The sequence below is a fragment of the Corvus kubaryi genome, unplaced genomic scaffold, assembly GCF_017639235.1.
Source record: "Corvus kubaryi isolate FWS band 111438036 unplaced genomic scaffold, C.kubaryi_AGA036_p1.0 76, whole genome shotgun sequence".
Taxonomy (NCBI): domain Eukaryota; kingdom Metazoa; phylum Chordata; class Aves; order Passeriformes; family Corvidae; genus Corvus; species Corvus kubaryi.
In genome coordinates, this window is record NW_024582063.1 from 6,501,896 (window position 1) to 6,527,923 (window position 26,028).

Here is a 26,028-nt window from a genome sequence, read left to right on the forward strand (position 1 = left end):
TCCCAGCTCGTGGGTGCACAGGACAGCTGTGAGCTGTAGCGTCTCCAGTGGTCACATCCAAATCCAGCACAGCTCACCATGAATCAGAAACCTAAGCCTACATACGGGTTTTGTGAGATGGAAGCAGTTTTAAAATGCAGAATTCATGCCAGATAAACCCATACCGAATGACCATGGAAGAAGCAGGAACAGTAGGGTGTAAAAAGGACCTTGGGTAAAGATGGGGTTTGAGCTGGGTGGTTTTATAACCATACTTGGTGAAATAGAAGTGAAGTTCAACTGCATTCTTCACTCAGAGATCAGCAGGGAGTTCCACCTTTAGCTCACTCCCTTCTTCAGAGCTGCACAACAGGGTGGGTTCATTGTTGTGGTTTTCCATGCTATCCAGATGCAGCACACGTTGAAGTTGGCTGGCAGGAGAATGCTCAGCTCGGCACGGAGCTGTCCTGACCTAAGAGGAGAAATCCCATGTTCCAGCCTCCCACACACTGTGATCCTGCACATGCTCATCTGTTACACAATAATCCTACTAATAGCCATTTACCTCTCCCCATCCCTGCTAATTAGTTCAAATTCTGTATTCATTGCTCAGTAATCCAAAACTGTGACTGTGACACCCTAACTGATTGCCAAAGGAATCTTCTGGTAGAGTGCATTTTTCTGTCTTTGTGCCTTACAGGTTATGGAGGGAATCAGAGGAGTAAGAACAAACAACAGAAGGGATGCTCTCAAGTAATTGAGAATTCCCCACTCTTTCTTCAGTCCTGTGCAATAGGTGTACAAAAAGAGCAAAGACCATTTGTGGTGAAAATTAATATTCCTTTGTGGGAGTCAGAATTGAATCTGGATTGACGTTGATTTTAAATGCAGATGCTGGCAGAGTAAAATTATTTTTCAAACACTGAAGCTTTCCCTGGTAAAGTATTTAAGGTTGCATTTTCAGGCTAGAAGGAAAAAGTGATGAAAACTTCTTAAAACTGAAGAAACAAAATCCTTGATTTTGATCCAAAGCCCTGCAAAACAAGATCCCATACTGAAATGGCTAATCTTAGGAGAATGGAGGGGGATAAAATGGGTACCTTTCCTTCCTCTCTTCCTTCCCCCACTTTATTTTTTGAAGCTGCATGTAATATGCCACAGGGGTGTTTCTGCCAAAAACATCCTTCACAAGCATTTATCCCATACTTTATTCTTTGTGGCTCTGTAAGGAAATAGGCACGTGGTAGCAGAAGGAATGACACAGCACCAAGCAGGGAAGGGCAGAGGTTAGTTCAGGTCCTGAAAGTGGCATAGTCCTGTTTCCAGCCCGGCTTTTACTGTTGTGGTGGCTCTCTGTACTTCAGATGGTTGTCCTACCTGTTTAGCATTGCAAACTGTTGAATGAGGCATTGTAGGCAAAGCATTAATGCTTCTGTCTGGGTTTAAACTTCCTTTCCCTGTTTTCTTGGGAGCAATGCCTGTCCTTGGTCAGACCATGTTTTGTACCATGCATAAAGCAGCTGTGATCCTAACTAGTTCTTCTGTGTCAGGTGAAAATCAAACTGTCAAAGGACAATCATGTAGATACTATTGGAAATTATTACTATTTATTGGTCATACCCTTAGGGGATCTATAGGCTTTAAATGAGAAAAGGTCCATGGTATCCTAAGTAGGTTCTGAAAACTAAGTAAGGCTTTTCAAGAAGCCTCTTGTCTGAAAAGAGCCTCCAGAATGATGTCTAATGTTCCCAATCCACTGCCATGAATGGTCCTTCCCCAAGTTTTACATGAAAAACAGTCCCTTTGGGAATGAGTTCAGTCCGTTCTCCTTCATACCCAAAAGTAACCTTACACTCATAGACAGCCACTGGCTACTCACCTGTAGAAGGGTTTTCACAGTGAGGCTGGACAGACATTTTAACTTACATCCTGAAAATTCAGGCCTTATAAGAAAAAGGAACCATAAAACCTCCTGTCTGCACATGGCAACATTTCGAGGATGTCTTGCAAATTCAAGTGATATGCAAAAGTGATTGCAGACAGTTGTTGGGTGTCAGAATTCTTGTTAGTTGTCAGCTAGCAACCTGCCTTTTTTGAAGTTGCAGTTGGCACAAGGTGACATAATTCAGCCATAAAGTATTTCAATCATAATTCAGTTCATAATGTAAATGGATATAATTAATTTTATTGCTGCAGATTTCACTAAAAAACCAGGCTAATGGATGAGAAATAATTTAGAGAAGTATCTTGTTATGAAATCTCAAATAATATAGGGAGTGTTCAAGACCAGGTTGGATGGGGCCCTGAGCAACCTGGTCTTGTGGGTGACACCCCTGCCCATGGCAGGGATTTGGAACAAGATGATTTTTAAGGTCCTTATCAATGCAAGCCTTTCTGTGATTTCTATGAAATCACATCCACCACCTGTTGTAGGGGAAAAACTGTTCACACTGAGACCTTGGGGAGAAATTTATTTTCCATTTATATTTTATTAATTTGGTAGTGTCTGGTACTACTCAATTACCACTTCAGCCCTACTAATCACTGCTGTCCTAGACCAGGAGAAAAATACATGGTGGACACAGCAACAGCCAGGTTAGTCTGGCTAGAAGAGCCAAAGATTCTTGCAGGATTTTGCTTGTGTTCATTTTACTGTTGCAAAACTCCTATAAAATTCATTGCAAGTAGAACTGGCAAAAGCAAATTACTAAAAAGAACCACTGAAAAACGATTGTGTGGCAGAAAACAAGCATTCAGGAGAAATGTGAAATATATAGGTTTTCATTCAGAACTCAGAAATAACAATAAAGCAAAACCCCAAACCTTGAATTATTTTGAGTTCAGAAAGCTTTTTTCTTGCTGTCCTGACTAAGTCCAGTGCTTTTGTTCTGAATGGACTTTAACAGACTAGAGGTGTCTGCCAGAGATGGAGTTCAGACAAACCTCCATGTCTGTCCCATGACCTGGCTCATTTCATGGACCTGAACTCCTTAGGCTTGCTGGGCCATGAGAAATGGAGAAATAGAACCTGAACCTATCAAGACACTTTTGAGAAATGAGGGTGGCAGCTCTTTCCAAAATATTTCAGCTTTGATTCCTTCTTGAAATAAACCCATGGTTGTCTGGACAATTTTTGAGGGAAAAAAAAGATTTATTTACCTGACAACCTAATTTTCTGCTCTAAAATACCTTTCCTGGGTTGTGCAGTGCTGCCTGTTTTGTTCTGTGAAGAATAAAGCATGTCTACTTCTTGAAAACCTCTGCAGCTCCCTAGTGAATAACTTGAATCTGTTCATCCACACCCATGCCATGGTAAGTATGTTGGCTCAGACAAGGAAGAAGATATTTTTCTGAAGTAATAATTTACATGAGTGAGACCTTAAGCCACATTCAGCTGACAAAGGAAAGGAGCAGAGTGTTTCTATGGTATGAGAGCAGTTCCATGTTGTTGGAGTGGTTTTTGTACAACTTGTACAGTGAAAATTCTCCTGAATAGCTCCTACAGTAGTAAGTTTTCTGTAGTAGAATGTTCTTTTTTGGTTTATTCTGTGTGTTACATAGTGAACCATGGAAATGCAGTATTATTTTACTGAAAGCTAATTAAAGGTAAATTAACACTTAATAATTTTTATTTAATTTTGATTAGCATGTAAAACATACTTTAATTACATCAGAATAAAAGCTGGAACTTGAGCAATTATTTAAATATACCCCTAGAGTTTAGTACCATTTAGGGCCGGACTCCCCTCTGATGTTGTGTGGGGGCTTTTTATAGTGAAACATTTAAAATAACAGCTAATTTATAACATACACACACACACATATGAAACACATTATTTTTAGAGCATTATTTTTACTGTGTATCTTGAAATAGAGTGTGCGTGTATATTCATTTAACACAACTTGAGCTCTTGGAAAACTCGGCTCAAATTCCAATTATTCTACATTACTTCTAAAGCAAAATACAAAAAAAGGAGGGTGGTTGTTGCTGTAAGCATTTTAATGGGCATCACTGTTGCAAATGGCAAGAGCTGTGGAAGTCTTAGAAACATTTCTCCATGCCAAGGATAAAAGTTTGCACTACTTTGGCCTGCCCTATTCTCAGCCACCTGGAATTTCTATTGACCTACCCTATAGTCCAGCTTTGGATGTGGTATTAAACACACTGGAGGAGGTACCAGACCAGGATTTTTTCCCTGCTGCTTGCCTCCTGCAGCCACAGCACCATGCACCTCCTGTCACGCTTTCTCCCTTGAAGCATCACCCCGGGGTAGTTTTCCCTCTTGAAAAAAACAGTCATAAAGAATATTTGTTTTTTTCAGAGTGCCAAACATCTCCTGCAGACCTCTGCAAAGCATTGTCCAGTATTTTTGCCCAGAAAGGGGGAAATATGGGCTCTGAGTTGTGCAGATTCAGATGTAATGGTTCTGTTTGCTGAGATGCTGAGCCATTTCATCTCTGTCAATTAATTCAGCAATGGGATTCGAACAGTTCTGGAAACTGGTTCTTTGGATTTCAAAAAATTAAAGGGAAAAAAAAGATAAAGAAATCAGCCAATCAAAATATCCAACTAACACCCTGAAAAATACCCTAAGTTCATTTTTTCACTGTTTAGTAATGTTGATCAAATGAATGCTACAAGATAAAATCAGGGTGCTCTCTGAAGCCATAGCTTTAAAGGCAAGAAGTCAGGTTTAGGTCAGTCAAAATAAAGAGAGATGGGATATTATCTGTGAGAGGTTGACCTGAGGTATAGGAAAGTTTGGTTTTCCTTAAAAAGAAGAATAATCTGCTGACTGAAAAAAAAGTTCTTTTTCTCCATCAGACAGCAGAACAACAGCATGGATGTCAGTGCCATAATATGATTACAACTGTAGGAAGGGAACACCAGGTCACAGACCATGACATTCAAAAACAAGAGTACCTCCATCTGCTGATGTCAGCAATTATCACAAATAGACAAATGTTAATAACGTTCAGCTGCTCAGATGATTCAGGTTTAGGGGTTGGTTTTTTCTTATTTTTCCTGTTTTTATTTTTTTTTTTGGTAATTGAAGAAAGGGAGTTTAGGAGAGTTGCATTGGCTATTGTAAGTACAGACTGTACTCTCTCTTGATGCTTGACCCTACGTTCTTTCTTTTATAAGAGATGGAGTTCATTTTCCTTGGGCTAGCATAAAATGAGAACACCATGGAAGTTTGCATCGTTGGCAGAGGTGAAGAGTGGGCTGAGTGGATGATCTAATTGGGCTTCTCCATCTCGATGTTCTTGCACGCTGTGAAGTTCTGTGATGAGCTGTTGGTTTAATTTTACAGGACCTCAGTGGCCACCTTGTGAAATCTGGCTAGCAAGAACATAATGGAGCTTATGGCTGGATTGTTTAAGTTATTTGTTTGTTTAGGAAAGAGGTTTTTCAGTACATAAGTCATAAAAATAAAGCTAGTTTTCATTAGCACTTTAAAAGTTAATCCATGGCTTAGTAGCTTCGATGGATCTTTTCTGGTCATCTATCCCTACTGACACATTGATGGCAGAGTCTGAAAGTGTGGGGACCGAAAATCTTCAAAAACCTAGGAAAAGACTGGATCTGGTGTTTGGTAGCATTTTTGAAATATACAATTACTTTTTTCTGTCAGTACCACAAAATGGATTTCACAGAAGATTTGCATTAGGGAAGCCTGCCTGTATAGTTTGCATATCACCACAGAGCTATTTTGAAGAACAAACTTAGGAAAAAACTCTTCATCTCTGGTTTCAATTTTATTTGGTCCTTATCAAATACTTAAAATGATTGACTGTTCCTCTGTGCCCTGGGGGAGCTTGTCTGAAAGAGCCAGAGCAGGTAAGGAAAAGTCACGTTCTATTTGTCTTCATTTGCTGTAAATTAGTGAACTTTGAGTTATGACTTTTACTATAATGACATTACTGGACTCCTATGACCATGAAAAAGAAACATTATGGAAAAGTGAGGAAATTTCAGGGGAAATGTATACAAATAACTTAAAATTCTCTCCTCCTGACCCCTCAAACTGCACCTGCCATCTGAAGGTCTTATTTTTATCCTGGTACAGAGAATGTGATAAATTGCTCTGAAGATCAAACTAATTAAGTAGCTGTTATTGTTAAGAATGCCTTTTAAAAATGAAAAATTAGGTTGTATTTAGCACTCAACACCTACACACCAAAGTACATAGCCCAGATGAGCTAAGCTTTAAAACTGGCATAGAAACGAGCTAATGTTTTTAGGGAATTGTATGTACAATATGGCAAGAGATCAATAACAATTGGGAAAAAAACGAAAACAAAACAAAAAACCAACACCTAAAACTACTCAGCTGCTAGCAGTAAAGAAGTACCAAGTTTCAAAATGCATTAACTGTTTTTTTGGCTTGTTTGTATCTTCTGTTTTGTGCAGTTTCATATGACAAGCTCATATCTTGGCAGCAGCACTGAAATAGTGTTTGGTGTGACAATGTGTACCTTTACAGCTCGTGGCAGCTATGCAAGAGAAGAGACAAAGATGTTATCTCTGCAGAATGATAAAAACCCATTTATAATACTGAATAGACTGGAAGCAGCAATATGTGCTTGCTGTATATGTGCATACACATATTTATACTCGCATATCCAGGCACACACATGCACATATATCAATCTCAGTAACAAAGTTTTGGTTTTAAAAGCATGAAGTTGGCCTCAGGAGCTAAGAAACTGAATTTGTGAGCTGTTAAATGTCAGAGCTGACCTCTGGGAGTTTGAGGAGGGATGATGTGGTGAAGGGCAGCCTTCAGGTCATGTTTTATACAAGAAGTTTAATTGTTCTGGCTAGGAAGCAAAAGTGACTCATTTACTTGAAGTGGGTCCCTATCTCCCAATGCAGATTTCGAATGGAGGAGGATACTGCTAGCAATAATATCTTTTTAAAAATTGGACTGGTTTACTTCAGTATTTTAACTACTTCCATTCAGATTCATTTGTTTTGGACACATAATTTGATAGCGTTCCAATGATAGCAAAAAACACTGCTTTGGTCACCCTTCTTGAACCCATGCTAGTCTTTTTGTTGTGTTTAAATCAGATTTTTTTTGCCAAAGAAAATTGTAAGCTAGTGGGCTCTTTCTGAGCCTTTTATTGAAAAATGTAATAAACTATTTAACTGTATATATTGTAAAGTCATCGTGGCACTGGGTTTGTGGTGTTGCTCTTTTCATTTTCACTCCTGTCTCAGAAAGTTCCCTCTACAGATTGTGTGTGAATTTTGAGTCATGACAAAAAACGAATCCCACACATATACAAATACAAAACATATTTAATTTGTTTAGTAGCTTCTAATTTATTAACAAAGGGCTGACATTCATTTCAGTTAAATTTGTGTGTGTCCTTTAACCACTTTGATTTACCAAGCTCATATTTCTCAGTTACCAGCCTATTCCCAAGTCTTTAGTTACCTCCAGTGTCAATTTTGGAAATTCCTATTTTTTGGTGACTTATTTTCTGTAAAATATGACTCTGAATAAAGAACTTTGCCCTAGAAAATGTAAATATATTTCCTGCTTTCTGATCCTCTTATAATTAAAAGAATATAAATAATTTATGATTAGAAATTCTTGTTTCAAGTTGCTTTTATCAATCCCAAAGGGTAAACATAATTATCACTAAAATGTGACAACCCATTGCCACTGAGACCCTGGCCATATACCACTGAAATAAAAGTGAGTTTTGTTATAGAGAAAGGGAAATGCCTGGAGAGGGTGACACCATGCAAAGCACCCACTCATTTCAACCCACCCATCTCATTTCAAACCACCCGGAAAATTTTTTCACTTTCACAGAAAATGTGACTTCTCTGAGATATTATTGAAGCCACAGCTAAAAATACTTCACTGGGCATTTAATATAAAAATACTACAAACTGGTATTTTTAATCATAGTAAATCATGAAATGGTGCGTAGAAGGGACTTCCAAAAAATCCTACCTTCTGCCTGAAGCAGGATTAGCAGCCCTCCACTGAGAAGAAGCACTTCTCCCCTTTCCAGAAGGTGAAATAATGCCCATGTGGCTCCACTGTTCACCTAACAATACGAGCCTCAGAATTAGTTGCTGTTATGCCTTTAATGAGGACAATTTGCAGGCTGCCTTCAAGTGCAAGTCCCATGATTCCTGCTGGCACAAGGTGAAATTCCTGCTTCAGTAATGATACTGTCCCTGGCAAACATAGTGTTGACTTAGTTAAAAATTGAGAGAATTCTCTGAAAATGAGATTTACTGATGAGTAGGATGAATAAGAAAATATAAATAGAAGATACATGAATGTATACTAAAAATTGGGCCAAGCTGCAAAAGCTGGATCCACAGCCAAGTTGCCCTGAAGTTTGGAACACAGACATTCAGTGCTCTTTTCAGCTCCTTAAAGATATAATTGGAGGCCAATCACAAAAATTTTATCGGCTGAAGTTCAGGTACTGAAAAACACCTGAAAGCTGTTTTCTCTGTGAGCCCAGGTGTAGTACCAGTGCTCTTTCATACACCAGGAAGCTCAACAGAAGGAAAACAAATACACTCTCCGTTAGAAGAACATCTGTAAAAAAATTGTGGGGTGGGTGAAGGTAATGCTTTAGACTAGCTCTTCTCTTATGACCCTATCTGGTGAGTTCTGTTTGTGCCTGAGAAACCAAAGCATTGGACTTTGCTGCAATTCTTTCTTACAAATATTTTCTTTGGTTGCAGTGAAGCCCACACTAGCCAAAAATCTGGACTGAAAATCTGTCTCAGGGTTAACTAAACCCACGTACTGTATCTGAAGGCAGGAGCATGAAACCTTATGAGGACCGTGGGTCGGTGAACCCAGCCCTTTCCTATACTAGTAACTGTGGTAGACAATCTGCCTAGGAAACTAATCCAGGGCTTTCTGTTCCTACTAGTCCTGCTGGAAGGCTGGGTCAGCACCTCACTCTGCAGAGAGCTGATAACCTCTTCTCCCTTTCAGCTTATGTTTATTCATTCCCACTTTAAAGCCATTCGTTTCCTTGTCAGCAGTGCCATAGAGCATCAACTGCTCTACTTCCTCCAAAGTTTACAGAGTGTACTAGTATCTCCTTCCTGCTTTTATTCTCCTAAGCCTAATTATTGATTTATTCTCATCTTTCCTCATCCCTATAATGAGTCCAAAAGCCTTTGTTTCTAAAGTTATTCCAGTTTAAATAAAGGAGTCCTGCAACAGGGTTGCTAGGGTGTGATGCAGGAAATTCAAGGAAAACAGAATATCGCATCAGTTTTGAGGTCCCAGTTACAGGACAGGTTCCGTTTTGGCTATCACCAGGCTCAATTCATTGTAATTTGCAACCAACAAATTATGCCATAAAGCAGATCCAAGTCTTGAAGTAAAACTTAGCAAAGACCGCACACTTAGCTAGCTTACTTCATATCAAGCAGCAAGAAATCATAAATCTTCTCCTTTTCATTCAACAGATTCATGAACTTAAGCCAAGCACTTGAAATATACAGCCTAAGACTTTATTTTATGATGAAAAATGAGAATAGGTGAATTTCCCATTATTGTCATTTTACTGTAAAAGTTTTGCATACACCGATCAGATGAGGCACCTTCTCTTCACCTCCAGATTGAATCCTTCTGGTATGCAGAGTGTTTCAAAACATAAGCCAAACTGAAACTTTGCAAATTGCACTTATCTTCATCATGCACTGGGAATAAACAGATGATTCAGGATCAAGCCCAGTAGAGATATTTTTTCTTTTCTTTCTACAGCAAACTAACCTTTTTCGTTGTTTCTGCTAAAGGATTTTTCACAGGTTGTTTTTTAACCTATCCTGCATCATTATTTCTCATGAATAACTGAATTCCACGTAGTTCTTTCTCTCATGAACATTTCTTGATGTATGAAAAGCACGAGCACTAATAGACTTGATTAGAAAAACAAATATAAATACGCCCTTAAAATGAGGGGAAAAAGTTGCATTATTTTTGCTGCAGTTCTTTCAAAGATGCAACATGTCTTCCTCATCTCCTGATGCCCATTAGAATTAACAATGTGAAAAGGAGCACCAGCAAAGTACTTAGAGAAGTATCATCATCAAGGGGAGACGTTCAGTTCAGAAACAAAGGCAGCAATGTCTTTGCATAGGATATAATTAAATTTTAGAACTCATTACAACCTAACACTGTGAAGACCGAAAGTTTAAATGGATTCTTTGAGTGATAGGGAACTCATTGTTAGAAATTCTGGTAAAGACACACCTTGCAAAAGGTGCTTCATGAGAGAAATCAGTGGGCAATGATGAGAGAAGGACTTGCACTACATGGTAATGAAGTCTCAGAAATTTAACAGGACTTCTTAGAAGCTGAGGGAAATCAAAGCTGGTAGAGAGTTTTGGCCGGATGAACATTTTGAAACTTCATTGTTTATTTAGACCTCTTGCCTCTACAAAATGGAGGTAGAAATCTCTAGTGAACAACCTCCCTAGTGAGACTTGCCAGACAGTCTCTTCCTGGTTATGCCAAAAATAGAAGATTAACATGGTTTTTATGTGTTATTTGAGCACTGTCATCTGCTAGCCTGAACAAAAGTGTGAAATGGCTGAAGAAAAAAAATACCTACAGTTTTGATTAATTTCTGGTTCCCAGGGATTCTACTGTCAGTAACAAAGCTGTAGGTCCTTGACTGAAGAGCAACCTAAGAGGTAAAGGTTGTGCTGCAAAGGGCAACAACTTCAACATTTACTGGAAAATCTCTTGGCAGCCAGCGTGGCCAAAGCAGTGTGTGGAGTGGTGGCCAGAGAGTATCCAGGAGTGACTGGATGAGACAGTGTTTCAGCAAGTCTTTCCTTTACTCTTCATTAAAAGAATTTCTATGTAGCTGCAAATAGAAGCTAGAGCTGCCCTGGAGTCAATCCTCAAGGACAGACAGGACTAGGAGCATAAAGGGGCATTACAGTGTATTGCTCTTGGACCACAATGGAAATGTGGTTTGACTTTTGGGAGGGCTCAGGTTAGTTTTTATTTGGCAGAAATAGTTTAATGAAGCTTTAGATTTCAAGTAGGTCAAACCGGCACGCTGGTAGCCCTTGCGTAAGGCTGCCCAGTTCAATTTGATTTTACAGTCTATCAGAAGATATGCAGCAACTGGGTGCCAAATTCGGGTGTGCAGAATCACAGCAGCCTTTACAAACTACCCAGAAGCATTTAATATCCCAGCCCAGAAAACATGGTTCCACTGGAATCCAAGTTTCTGCATATAAAACAACTTACTCTCGTGTGTTGATTATTCCCTTTGTGTTGCTGGGTAGTGGGTGCTGAGCATCTGTTTTATATGACTGCTCCCCGTGGTTGCTTCACAATGTTGCTTTTCATAAGAATGTGGTGAGCTATCTAAAGCCTGCTTTATGTGAAGTGTTTGGAAATGCATTTGCAATAATGAATGGGTAGTGGAAATTCATCAAGTCATACAGAGGCAGATACTGTGAGGCAATGAATTAACAGTAATAATAGCATCTGATGCCACGGTTATTTTCATTCTAAAACAAACTAGCTCATGTACAATACATGACACTTGCATTTTTTAACTCTTTTCCCCTTTTAGGTGCAGGCAAACAAAAAATGATCATGCTGTGGAAAGGTAATATTTTTAGGAAGACGCTTTACAAATGCAATTACAGCAAGACATTGTAGCTTAGATTGCACATGGGTTAAACACGTGCTTTCACACCAAGGGAAAAGTTTAGCTTGGCAGCTGAGGCTGAGAAGCATGACTCCGATCTCATTTAAAGCCAAAACTGCAGAAACCCAAGCCATTTCCAAAAATAACATCAAAATTAGAGCCTTGAACCTCCTCAGACTGGTCATGCTGAGGATGATGATCCTGGGGACCAACAAAGCTACTGAGTCCCCCATGGAAACATTTTTGTGTGCTGATTTTGTGCTTCAGCTATGGAGAAAGAAATATATTTCAGCAACTGAACACAAGTATAGATCAAATTAATTCAGTTTCTAGGATTATTTTGCTGATTAAAATTTCCTATGAATTTCCAGGGCTTTTTAGAATCACACTAGCTAACATACAACACTAAATCCTCCTAATTGACATTCATTAAAAAGGAAAGTAGATTAGAGGGGATTCATGTATAAATTAGAGGGGATTCACCTATAACTTTCTTGAAAGTTCAGAGTAGGCTCTTGAGATACTTATGAAGCCTCAGTTAATGTAACCTCAATGCCCCACTCTATTTCAGTGATTTTTCTTTGCAAAATCCCTCCAGAATTAGAAAGGTAGAGAATCATTGTCATCTCTATTTGCATGATGGAAAGCCTGTAGCCTGCTAAAAGAATTCTATTGGTCAAAAGGGAGAAATCTACATTTTGGAAGGATGCTAGGCTCTGGTCCTGTCTTGTGGCTTTAGATACACGTGCAGTGTTGGGGTCTGTATCTGGACTTTGCATTCCTTTTGGTCAAGCTTAGCGTAAGACATGATGGGAGTCGTTCTCTTGGGTGATGGAAAATTTCCACAAGTGAATCCTACCACCTCACTGTCGAAAGACCTACCTGGTGAATCGCAGCAATGCTTAGAAGAGAGAGAGAGGTCCTGAGATGTCCGCTTTAGCCAGGAAGGCTTTGCAGAGATAAAACATCAGGTGCTAAAGGAGCATAACTCATGTATGTATCTTGGTGATGGTGGTCTTGAGCTGCCTGCCCTAATTTTCAGCTCCTTGTAATAGGATGTGCCATCTTATGTAGGAAATCTGTGGGGAAATGGAGAACTGCACACTTGTCTGAATCCAAAGGGAAGCATTAATCTCTGGTTACACCTCCTGCAATGGAACCAGCAATGACATGGAGATAGATATCCAGGATTGCTGTCAGGTTCCCAATGGCAGGAAACCAACTCCCCATTAAGTACCTAACTAGACAAGTCCGGCTAGGACATGAGGTGATGGGGCCAAGGCAAAGAGTACAGGAGGAGTAGAGGCCCCAGATTCCTCTGCAATGTGGGTAGGCTGATATGAAAACAAAGGTTTGTCTCTATAGCCCTTTTTCCTTCATAGGACTGCAGCAAGGATCCCTTGGGACTTGAAAAAGAGGAGGTATTTTACTCTTTTGGAGCTATGAATGTAAGAGGAAAGAATCTCCTCCTAATGCAGACCTGTGTTGGGTACCCACTATCTTGGTGATGCTGCCATGCACAGGAGCAAAAGACCCTTTCTCCCTGGGGGAGACGTGGCAGTGAGGGCCTCTGAGGGATGTGAAGTAGTTTCAATCATAGCTTGCAGTCTGTTTCACAGTAGGAAGCAAGGCTGCAACACCATTTTAAAGAGGGCTTCCAAATGAACCCCCACCCAAGCATAACTGGCGAGTCTCGGGGGTCGTGCTCCATTCAGCAGTTCTCAGTGTGGGCTGTGTGCAAATAGCACGAGCTAGCACAACATTATTTAACCTTTAGCGTGTTTATTTGGCGGTAGAATAAGTTTTGATTTTCCCATTTATAGAGATTCTGCTGGGAGAAACAACATATTTCACACTAGCCATTGCAGTTCCTGAGCAGAGTAATAAAGCAGAGTGATGGATAATGCACCCCCTCACTCCCCGTGCTTTATTATGCATTTCTACATAAAACTATTTTCAGTATTTTGAGAAGGAAGTTCTGACAATCAGCACTGGTGTTTATGAAACTCCAGACCCTGTCCAAGAGTCCCCTGACACAAATGTTCTTCCTCACAGAAGGAACTGTTTCCTTAGCTCTTTCACCACTTTAGAGCCATTCCCTACAACTCTTTTGTAGGCATTTTCCATCTAAATATACTTTATTTAGGTTTTGTGCTTTTAAGCAGCTATTTAGTTACTCCATTAGAAAAGCAAAAAAATCCCTACAGAAACTCAGATGGATGCCTGAAGGCCTTACACAGGGGGGTTTTGTCCAGGCAAGAGCAAGGAGAGAGTCAGGGATCTTTTCAAAGTTTGCCCAGCGTTGCCTACTTATCAATATTCATTCTTGTGCTGGGAACTGCTCCCTCACCCTGTGCATTCTGTTGTTGTTTATCAGAGCTCCAGCACAGAGCGTGAGGAAGAGCAGTTGTTTATTCATCATTAACAAAAACTGTTTCCAGTGCTCCGAGGCCGTGTGGTGCTGCTAAATGCACTACTGGATTTAACAAGGCCGCTCATATACTTAAAGTTACTCCCATGCTTACATACTTTGCTGAATCAGGGCTTAAGTGAACTGCCTAAAATCACTCTAGATGTCTAAAAAGCCAGAACTCCTGACTCCTAGTTCTGTGCATTAACCGCAAGATTATCTTTTCCCTCCTGGGAGTTTCAAACTAAGTTCATTTCAAAATGACCACTACTGAAAGACAGATGAATGAAATGGTACACATAAAAATAACTATGATCAGAAGTTTTCCCTCAAACTAAGCATTAGCACAGACCCATCTGAAGTTTCCATTTGAACATTTCCATTGCTTTAAAATTTATTTTCCATGTTCATGTACATCTCGATTCTGGCCCAAACCAGAAGGTGAAGTGCCAAAATACTGTATGAAAGGATATTTTTGTGGTCCAAGTGCAAGCATTCAATGCTGAAAGTCTTGCAACAAAGCTTGTTCTCAAGGTCTGCAGCCAAGTCTTGAAGATTTCAAGTGCTTAGATAGTATAAGGCCAGATTCTTGACTTCAGTGGAAATATATCTCTTCGTGCCAGCTGAAACTCTGGCCCTAACACATATTAAGTGTCTTTCTAATCCACTATTACTCTACTACCTAAGTGAAGAAAACACCTGCTGAAATGTTCCAAAGCCTGTGTGCTTCCTTGGACCTCTATCTCAGAAAAGATATAATGAAGGAAACCTTTAAGCATCCAGTAGTGTCCTGCAAAGTCAAATACAAAACCGAGCAGTTTCCTCACCTTAGAAATCCTCTTTAGTTTTTTGTCCTGAGTGCCTTAATAGTCATAGCACAGATTGTGGGCTACATTATGCAGTGCTGATGGCAAACATTTTGAATGAGCAAACATCCGATCTCTAAATCAATGGACACTGCATCCCACAAGCAATGTTCTCCACCTATTTCTCCTCCCATACACACAAAAATCCAAAAAAGGGCCCTCAAAATACCAGCCTTCCTTGTAAACTGGTGTGCAGTGTCAAGGAGCTATGCATGGTTAGCACAGCAATGAACTTGCCTGCTCTGGTGGTGTTACAGCCAGACACGGAGAAGAGGTAGATGCACACAAGAAGGCAGCAGGCAGAGTGTCTGTGCCTGTGGTGTCTGCAGTAGCTTCTTCTGACCTGTCCTCTGCCTGGATTCATGTCCCAGTGTTAATATAGAATTAATGACCTCCCACGCCATTTTACTCTCAAGCATCTCTTTGTAAAGGAGTTCAGGGCTGTTTTTCTTCTCCCTGTTTCAGATGAAGTGAAAGTAGATGAGAATACATAGAATCTTCTGGTGCAAACATGAATTGTATTACCTAATATTGTTAGACATAAGGTGAATGACAGACCGGGTTTCTAAAGCCACCCAAAGTGGATCCTGGCTACACCCTTAGGTTTACAGAAGCAGCTTGGCACCCACCACGCAGAAATCACAGGCATGCAGAAGGGAGCTGGTCCTAATGCTGCAAATGTGTTTATACTGGAACTCAAAATAAATAAGGAATAATGTGTCTTGTGTGTGCTGAGCAAGCCTATGACACCAACAAATTGAGCTGTTTTGGAAAATGCTGCCTGGGGAAACTTCAGCACTAAGCTTTAAAAGGAGTGGAGCCAGAAGTGGAAAAAAAAACCCTAAGCCCAACAACAACAAATAACCTAGAACATATTTCAAATCTGTGCATAAGCTATAGGAAAACCTTAAATTAAACAGCTTGGCTTTAGGCAACACACAAATCTTCACCACTTTGTAGCTCATTAAAATGATCAGAGTTCCCAAGAAATATAAAAAATCATCAAGCACTTAACAAACACACATCTTATTCCACAAGAGTTGAGAAGATTTCTGCGTTTTATAGAGGTTGAACACGAGCTATTTAAAGAGGTAAGATAACCTGGACCTATAATGGTGATCAGAAAGATTGTCTGAAACAAACATCCACAACTGATTACCTCATGAATTCCTAGTCATGATTGCAGATTTAAGAAAGCATTGAAAGGAATTGTAGTTTTTGTAAATCAATGAACCTTGATGCTAAGGAAAGCAAGGTATTGATTGGGGAGGTTAAACTGAGCAAAATAAAGGCAAATTGTGCACAAGGGTCCTTTGTCCTTTTCTAGCAATGCCTCTATATTTCAATTCTGTAGTCCCAGAAAGCCACAGTGAGCACAAACAGTAATAAAACCAAAACATGTTCCTTATTCTTTTCCTTACAAATGTACAATAGATCTCATGAACTCTCAAGACCATTTTTACTAAGGATCTGAGAAAGTTGTGTTTGTTTGATGCTCTGAATTATGAGCATGTGTATATCATAAACATCAAAGAGCTAGAAAAAGTTTGATAAACCCAAGGAATATTTGAATGCTTTGCTGAAGCCTCCATACCTCCTAAACCTATAATATTGGTATGGTTTGTCATCCTTCTCATTGTATTTATACTAATTCTAGTATAACCGTAAGTTATAGTACTGTACTGTATTGCCCTGAGCAGTGCTCTTCTCCTGGGACAGGTCTCTTGAGACCCCCATTTGAACTTGTGCTGCTCTCCTGGTGCATCTTTTACAGCCACTCATAATTATAGCCCTCGAATCTGAGAGGAAAGAGCAGCTGGTAAATCCCAGTGGTCAATAACGTTAGAAAGGTCATTGGGAACCACACTTTTCCCACACAGTCTTTTCATGGAGCCATAAAAACCTGCTATGCACCGTGAGCCCTCTGCATTGTATCACGGTGCAGGGTTAGAGATTGAGCACTGCTCCTGCACTCCCACAAATCCTGGCTGGGGTTGTGCAGCTGGGTAGTGACCCCTCAGCAGGTTCAGCCTGGATGCCTAAGCTGGCTGTAATTTTACAGTTCACGCCTGGGATCAGGTAGCTAGTGACTGAGACTGCTAGCACACGGTGGCATGCTCCTAATCTGCAGGAAACATGTTTCTACTAGCAGCCCAAATCAAGGCCTGTCACACCTTGAAAAGTGAGAGTTTGATTTGCAATTGCTGTCACTGTTGGCACATAAATAAACTAGCATCTAGTAATACACAAAATCAAGGGGTTTGCATGTGATTCTGTGTGCCCACCTCCTGCTGTGTTAAACACATCATTATCTGTATTAAAGTTTATACTCCCTAGGAACTAATGTATATATTTACTACATATTAACATAAAATATCTTTTCTATTTATGTTGTGGGTTTATACCCTGGTGTTTATTACAATATTGTTACATTCAAAAAAACACTGGCAGTACACTCATTATAATTTTCCTCTCTGTTGACTTTTTATGGATGAAGAATTCACTCAAGTTCCCATTCCCATGATAGAGAAAAATTCATGCCAATGAAGTTTTCAAATGCACATGCAGATGTTCACACCTGTGCTGTAAAAGACAAGATATCACCACATGAATAGGTCTTATATGATTTGTGACAAGAAAAAGTCACTGAACTCTGTGGTCACAGGTCAGTTTTATTACATCTACACCTATATTCTATGTTCTTTGTTTTTAACTATTTTATAGATGCATGACAAGTTATCAGCTACTTTTTAGCATGAACATTTTTGGAATCCAAGCTACTTTTTTTAATGCTACCTACTGCATACATATTCATGCCATGTTGCCTTCATCTTCATACTTTTTGTTTCTTTCCAATGTTTAGATCAGGGGTTTTTTCTGGCTCAAGGTCTTTTAGATGCTCATTTTTACTTCCTGTATCTGCTTCACCATTTTCTCTCGTTGCTTTAGGGTTTTGTCTCTACAGCTGAAATTCAGTTTGGTCTTGATCTTAATCTTAGTATGTCTTAGTAACCCAAACATTCTGATATTCTGTGTTCCTCCCTATCTGTTATTTTCTTTTCTATGTAATTATTATGTGTTTTTGAGTTTCAGAGAAACAAATAATTATATATACTCTAATATATGTTGGCTTCTTTGTCAGACATTGACTGCAGAATTTCTGAAAATTCCATACTATTTAAGAAATATTATTGTTTTTCTCCAAACTAACAGATGTTTCAATCCCCTGAACCAAGTGTAAGAAGGCAGAACTAAAAGAAAAACCAACCAAAGAAACTAAAAAAACTAAACCCAGTTATGTTGCCTGTAGTTTTCCCCACTGCTTCCTCATATTTTCTGGCTTTCAACAGGCTCTCCCTTGCCCTCTTCGAACTGTCTGCTTTTGAGTTGCTGGTGGTGGTGTTGGTAGAAGACATTGTTCACTGGTTAGTGTCTGTGTAGGGCCCCTGGCAGCATGCTTGTTTCTCATTAAGCCAGACGTTTCACAATCCCCAACAAAACATAATTTTCTGGAAGAACTTAGTTTAACAAGGAACTACTGTAACAAAACCACAAGGCCTGCCATTTACTCTTAGGCTATATTTTGCTTTTTTCCAGTTTCCTTTCTTTCTCTAAACATCATTAGGATACAATCTCTTTCCTAGAAAATACAACTATTTCCCCTCTGAGCGGAACGCACTTTCACACGACAAAGCAGTTGGCCACTTCAAGTAGCTTTCATGTCCTGAGAGCAACAGAGCTCTCGACATTCTTCTTAAGCAACAAGAATAACTTTTGTGAATCACCTTCCATTTTCTGTTTTTCAGTTTAAAAATAATGCCAGTTAAAAAGAAATAAGGTAGAGAACATGAAGTCCTCAGTTGCAGACTGAAGAGCAGTCTTCCCCTTCTTGCCTAGGTCACGCCTCTTCCCAGCTACCCTGTATTGCCTTCTTGCATCTCATTGATTTAAACTCTTGGCTTCCACAAGTTTTCTTGCCTCTCTACCCCTGTGTGTTTCACCTGCTTTGAGCACGGAGCACAGACAGATTAAGGAGTCATCTATTCACTGCCAGCACTTGGGTCCTGCCCAAGCAGGAGAAAATGCTACACTGGTCAGGAGAAAAACACTATTCATCTCTTCAGTTTTAGAAATACAGCAAATGCTGTGGGTTGAAAACTGAACTTTCACTGAACTGTTGTATCATGTACCATGAAAAGCCTTCAGATAAATAACTGAAAAGGAAAATAACAGTTTTGTTCTGGTTTGTCCATTCATTTCCAGTGGGTTTGAATATTGTCAGGCTGATAACTATCACTTGGGATATAATCCCTCTTTATTATCCAGAACACAATCATTACAGAGACAGGCTTCCCCTGCTTGTCTCACCAAGGCCCTGCCTCTTTTTAGGAAGATAATCTATGTTGATAAAACTGCAGTCCCTGCTGAGCCTACAGAATTGAATTAGGAGTGGATATATGAGTCCTAAAGAAAAACAAAAAAACCCACAAATCTCAAAGGATACCCATGGAAAATATGACTCCATAATTTCCATTCAAACCTAAGGAACTTTTAGAAGACAAAGAGAATGACTTTAAATGCATAAGCCAGAATTCATATGCTTCCCTGTACTCTTTGGATATTGCCTTGACACTGTACATCCAAAAGTCTTGCAGTGGTGCATCAAGTACTAGGATTCTGTGATCTAGGGTGCAAGACCCATTCTCTACTCCTCACCTACAGAGAAAGGGCACGTATTTTGAGTGCTTTACAAAGCCATCCCCCCTTGGGAAGGCTGAAACTCTGAAGCAATGTGGGGCAGGTTGCCAGCAAGCTGGGCAAGTTGGGCAAGCCCTCATCCACAGCAAATAAAGAGTGGAAGATTTTTAAGGAAAGTCATAGAAACCATAAGTTTGGAGCACACCTAGAGCCAAATGCCAGAGGTCAGAGGAGCAGCTGGCACATGGCACCTCATACCCCTGTTCTTCTCCTGAGCAGCAGCAGTTTGTGAAAGTGGTACCATAACTCACGGCAGTCACGCTGGGTGTCACAGGCAAGACTGGTGTCCCTGCTGACATCCTGCAGTGGGTCCTGCAGGTGAACCTGCAGACCTCAGTCTTTGAGCTTCTGCAGCTTTTCATGGCAGGGAGAAACTCAGCTAGACCTTCACATCTCAAGCTGAGCACTCAAAGCTGATTGGGGTGGAAGCAAACAAGCTACAGGTTTTGTCTAATCGACTCCATATGATATCAAAGACACGGATGGACAATAAACAAGCTATTTCCCTCCTCTCCCCCTCATTGTTATTAAAGCTACTTTGCACAGTATAATAGTCTTCAAGTAAGGGCTGTAGGGTCAGGCATTAAATCTGATCATAAAAACCACCTGGTGCCTGAAATGGTTAATATCTCAGTGAACCATGAGAAACAGATGCTTCTTTGAAAAAGGATGTGGGGACTGTGGAGATTTGTAATGCTTAAGTCAATAGGGGAAGTAAAAATCTCCAGGATCTTGAGTGCAGTCTGCTAAAACTGTAAACCTTCTATTTAGAGCATCTGCATTCTTTGTTTAATACCTGGCTCTCAAGCTGACCTCAGTTCCAGGTTGAGCTTGGTAAGGGGGTGGCATTCCAGGCAATGTCGTCAGCACACACTATACTTCACACTGCCAGCCCAGGGATTAACTAAGTGCCTGGCCTTATGCAAATGTTGACTCACGTTTCATTAACACCAACAAATAGTTTGTGACTTCCCACACACAAAGATAGAAGTTTTGAAGCTTCTTTTTGAAGCTTAATATTTAGTTTCACAAATCCATTTTACAATTTTAAAAATAAGTGACCTGAATTGCACAGCACCCACAGAGCCAATGAAATCTAGCAGTGTTCAACAGCTGTGAAAATTTAAGAAAAAAAATTAATTGTTAAATTTGAGTAGGAGGGCCTCAGGGAGAACTCAATTGTGAGAAAGATTTGGAAACAATCTTTGGTCCACCAAGACACATTCTCCCACATGTGAATATGGTTACAATATGCTCTCTCTGCACCTGGCGCACTGAAAGAGATGTTTAAGAGTAACAATCCCAAAAATTAATTGTACCAGAACAACAGACTGCTTGAAGATGCTCAAAATCAAGGGAGAATGTTGTCAGTTCTTCTTATGAAGAACATTCTGCTTTTGTCACTGCTTTGTAGCAAAAGTAGGCAAATGAAATGAGCTGTATTCAATGAGTGTGAAAGCAGCATAGCACACAGAAAAGGGGCACTGGACAGATTCCCTCCTGAATGCTTTTCATTATTGTCAGATTATTTTTATCTTCACTATGGAGCTGTAAAATAATCAATAACCAGTACACAAAGCAGCCCAGTGTACTGAATAAGTTGATGAGAAAATGGTAGATAAAATTAATGTTTGAATTCATGATTCAGAAAGAAAAAGAGAGTGAGAACAAGACAGAGAAAGGAGGCAGGAAGGCAGGAAGACAGGAAGGCAGGCAGGAAGGAAAGACTCGCAGATTGAGTAGACAGGCCCTATTGATTACTTTTTGTGACACAAAGTATATAATTTAATCCTTCATCCTTTGAAAGCTCACCTCTGGCTGGGTGCTTAGGTGTTTAGTTTATACCCAAATGCTCTCCGGACTGAGTCAGTCTCCCATTCACTATGGAATACCAGACACTTTTTCTCATACTTAGTGAAAAAGTACAGGAATAGTTCACCAGCTCCACAGGAAGGATTGTATAAAAGACAAGCCTTCCCACAAGCTGGAGACAGAGACTTAGATCTCTGAAAGAGTTGGGGGACCTTCAAATTATATAATATAAATTATACATGAAGAAACAACCATTGCTTGGCTGTGGATTAAATCTGCAGCAGCACTGAATGTCCTGTAACCACATGAAGGGGATGCAGGCACTCAGGAAGGAATCAGGAATCCTTGGTGTCTTAATTTCTTGTTTAAGGTGCTAAAATTAACAGAAAAATTGTGAAACTTGTGCTTTTAAATCTAAAAGCACTAAGAAAACTTACACTAGTCATTAAATTAAGGTATTTGGGAACAGAAAGAAAACTTAGAAACATGTCGAAACCCAAAGGAATAGTTCAGTCTCTGGAGTTCATAACCAGATGAAACACAGGAAATTGCAGAGATGTAAACAAGTCTTTCAGCCAGGTTTACCACTACTTTTACTTTTCCCTTTCTATATTTCAGTCAACAGTTTAATCCCATAAAAAGCAAGCTGTTTCTTGGGCTTTCTTTGGTAATTGTTTCACTTAAAATAGTGCATTCAATTACCACTGACTTTATCATTTAAATTAATGGGCAGAAATGGGAACTGAAAGGCTGTGATGTTCTGGATTTGGTGTAACAACAAGCATCGATATCACAAACTGTTATTCCTTGGCAGTTGCTTTATCATCATCTTAATGGATTTGTTTTCCTCTGTCTAGGGTACAAATTGAATTTCATCATGTGTTGGCCAGTGATATAGTAATGGAAAAGGGATTTTTTAGCCTCCAGGCTTTGTTATCTGCTTCTTTGTGCATTCTAAAGAGCCAGAGTTGTTAAAAACAGTACTGTAAATGTTCAGCTAGAAAATGCCCTTTTGTAGCCTTAGCAGATTATAGCCCTTCATACAATGTATTCAGTCCACTTTCTTCCTGTTTCCCAATCAGTTAAATTTAGAACTATTGTCTTGATCTATTAATGAGATAGAACATCTAGGAAAGTCAATGAGCACTTACAAAACTGGCACCTACCGCGTCTCTGAACTTCTCTGAAATCAGAAAAGTTCCTTAATTTTGGAGACTGCTGCCTCATAAATGGTCTTTCCTTTTCCTTCTCATTCTGCAGTGTGTGATGCAAGTAATGAAATGATTATGTAAAAAATGTGCAGAACGTGCCCAGAGTAAAGGGCCAAAAAAATACATTTCCTGAGTTGCCTGAAAAGGCACTTTGATAAATTTCTGCTCTTTCTGCTCTTTTCCACTATGACCTGCTTCTTAGGTTGTCTATTTTATTGCCAGTGAGATATGGAAAGTTATGGACTAAAAGTAAAAAAATAAAATCAAATCATAAAAAATGTCTCCATATTCTTCAAGGCCTTTAAAGGCCTTGAACTTCATGAGACCGTCTTTTATTTTGTTGTGCTCTATTATATATTAATTCTTAGGGCCCTTAGCATGCTTGCAAGTGCATAAACACAGACTTCACAAGAAGTAGCCATGGACTTTAAAAAGATTGCTATCTAGATAGATAAGGCAAATGCTAGAGGAACGTTCCACTGAATAAAATGAGACTGGCATATAGAGGGTCAGATATGCCACGTAAACATTATCTGCTTTCACCTCCCAGCCCCCCAGAAAATTTACAATCAGACCAGCAATCAGATCTCAGGCTCCTTGCCATGGCCCAGACTGGAGCTCCTTGAAATTGAAATTTATTTTCTTAAGTTATTTATACTTACTGATTTTCAGTCTTGGGCACCTCTTTTGCTTTTTCTACTCAGCACTAATAATGCAGTATTTTGCCTCAGCCTTCAGCGGGTTGTGACCCCTTCCATCTGCAGGTACACAAATACAGGTTTAGACATTATGCTTGGCTGAGAGAAATCAAAAATAATAAATTATTAACAAGTAATAAACAAGTAACTTCTGATACTTTCTCCTTTTATAGACTCTTAAAGGCTTATTTCAGTTCCTTCTGAATCAGTGTAAACACCTGAACTATCTGAAATATATTTATTCTGGTTTCCATATTTTATTTCAGAGTGGTGTCACAGTGACAATTTATGACAGGATGTTCAGAGGGTCCCAATCTTGTTCTCCTTACAGGCATTCAGTGTATTGCAAGTCTTCCATCAGATTTATCTCTCTGATTGTTCTCACCATGAGGAACCCATCCACCAGCCACAGCTTTTTGTCAGCACAGAGCAATGATCTAGAAAGGGCTTACTCCTGGTTGTTATTTCTTAGACTACTGGGTCACTTTATACAAATCAGAGAACACAGGGCCAAGAGAAAACCACTCGCTTGGCTTCTTGTCACTGGGGTTCTTATCCCAAATGGCTGACCAAAAAAAAGTGGAACACCACAGGTATCCATCTGATGGTGTTAGTGACAGTATTACTGCAACTTCTCTTCTTACCTCTGGAGAGGTAAACCACAAGCAGCTCAGAATCCCTGTGTTATTTTGTTGGCCTATCTTAAGCTCATCTGACTAAAACTTCATCACTACTTAAAACCTGGTCTCTCTATTACAGAAGCAAGACAGAGCCTTTTCTCCTTGCTCACTAATACAAAGTGTTGCTTTATTCTTCTTATCCTCAGTAAAGTTTAGTGGAAGCACCAAACTCACCTCAAAGGGCTACTGAACAGTGAGCCACCACACCTAAACAAATATCAGTTGTTGAAAACCTGGGATTCACTGAAACAAACATAAAGGAAGACCCACTTTTAGCATGAAGCACTTGAAGTGAAAAAAAAAAAAAGGAAAAATATCTAAAAATCTACTGTAGATTTTGGTATGTGCTTGGTTGTGTAACATACCTGCTTTTGAAGATGTTTAAAACAAGAATAAAGGAACTCTTTTTATTGGGAAGGCTTTTATTTTTCTAGTAGGGTAGACATAATTTGCAATAAAAATGCTAATTTTGTTTGCTTCCCCAATGTTTTTGCACTTTCCATTTTGCTTTCTGGAGCAACAGAATTTTACTGAAAAAATTCTCTGTAGAAGGAAAATGTCCAAGTCACAAACATGGATATTTGTCAAAACCCAAAACTTAACTGTGCACATACAGACTCCAGCAAATAATGGTTTGTTGCTTGTCCATGAATGGAGCAAAAAAATTCTCAGGAGATTTAATCTGCCTGGCAAGAGCTACTCCATCCAGCTCATAGTTCTAATATTTGTCACTTGTCCAGAAGTTAAAAATATTGAAAATATTCAAAATAGTTTGGAATATTGAAAAAGTAAAAAACAACTCCAACCCGTTCTGTGAGAAAATAAGATTGCATGACTAAAATATTACTACTATGAAATAATTATGAAAAAAAAAGAAATCTGGAACATTAACTTTCATTTTCTAGTCCAAGTGAAAAAGGATTAGCGGTCAGTGCATGGAGATTCAGAAAGCAGTAAAGGGGACAAGATGGCTCAGGGAATTGGTAATGTGGTACTGTGCCTTTTTGGTTTCAATTTCAGCTTTCCAGTTGCTGTTACCAGTGGATCCCTCATGCTTTAAAAAATGGCTTTTATGTTTTAAATCTAAGTTCTCTTGCCAAGTGGCAGACTGCCTGAAAAGTCAATAAAAGCTGGGGTCTGGTTCACCACGGCGCTGATCCGGAATCACGCAAGTGGAGCTCGGTTGACTTCAGGCAGTGTCCTGGAGCAGCAGGACCCAGGAGTGCAGTGCTCAGCAGCAAATAACACTTGCTTGGGATATGACTTCTCTCAGCTATAAACTGGGAAGCAGCCTTGCCAAATCCTGAGATGTTATGATGAATCTCACAACATTTGATGCTTTCCTTATTGTTTCATGTCTCCCAGCTTTAGGATTAAAAGGCAATCTCAGTTTTCATTTAAAAAGTTGGGTTTCTAGAAAAGCCTCACATTGTACTGAGAAATCTGGGACTCCTGTACAGCTTTGAGACTCAAAAATGGGGAAAGGGATGATAGATGATTTTTTTTTTTTCCCAAGGTGATTTTTTAACCTAGTCTCCTCTCTCTAGGGGTCTGTCCCCTTCTCTTTGTGGCTACCAGTGTTCAGGACTGTGAATGTGCTGGCATCCTGCTCAGCCCAGTGCATAGCTCTGCTGACCAAGAGTCTCATCTCATATTTCTGTAGGAAAGATGAGATGAAATTTCTTCTGTAAAACAGTGTATGAAACAAAATGGTGCTGATCAAAACCACCGGTCCAAGCAGGATGCCTCTAGGGTTTTCCCCTCAAACTCTGCCTAGCAAAATAGGGTGTGGAGGGAGAAGGAAAAATCTACATTTCCCTTGAAAATCATACAGCTTTCCTGTTAACATTAATGAGTGTTTACATGCATTCATAAGACAGAGAGTAGGCACTGTACTACATATTCATAACGTTTAAAAAGCGAAATAAAAAGAAACCA